Raw genomic sequence first — 478 nt, forward strand, 5'->3', positions numbered from 1 at the left:
AACTACTATTACAAATTGCCATCTTCAGTGCAGTTGCTTAGTTCACAGGTATCAGTATATATAGTTAGTCAGTGTGAGAATCTTTCCAATTAACTGCTAGATTCAGAAATCTTCTGGAGATTCTCAGGATCATTGCCTTGCTCATCTTCTACATATAACTGTATAGATTGTCATTGTCATGTTGCCTAGCTCTTCTTTCCCTCTCTTAATTAGTTAATCCTTGAGTACTTGCTTTCCTTTTACTTGTATTATACCTTTCTGTTTGAATTTCTTCTTTTGAGTTTTTATACTAGGGAAACTATATGATATTTACACATGTGGGTCTGGTCTATTTCTCTTATGAGTATATCTTCAAGGGGCATCCACTTCAATATAAAGGCTTCGAGATTATCATTCTTTATAGCTGAGTAATACTCCATTGTATAAAAATACCACATCTTTTTCATCCATTCCTCAGGTGATGGGCATCTTGGTTGTT

The sequence above is a fragment of the Octodon degus genome, unplaced genomic scaffold, assembly GCF_000260255.1.
Source record: "Octodon degus isolate 3935 unplaced genomic scaffold, OctDeg1.0 scaffold00099, whole genome shotgun sequence".
In the NCBI taxonomy this organism is placed as follows: Eukaryota; Metazoa; Chordata; class Mammalia; order Rodentia; family Octodontidae; genus Octodon; species Octodon degus.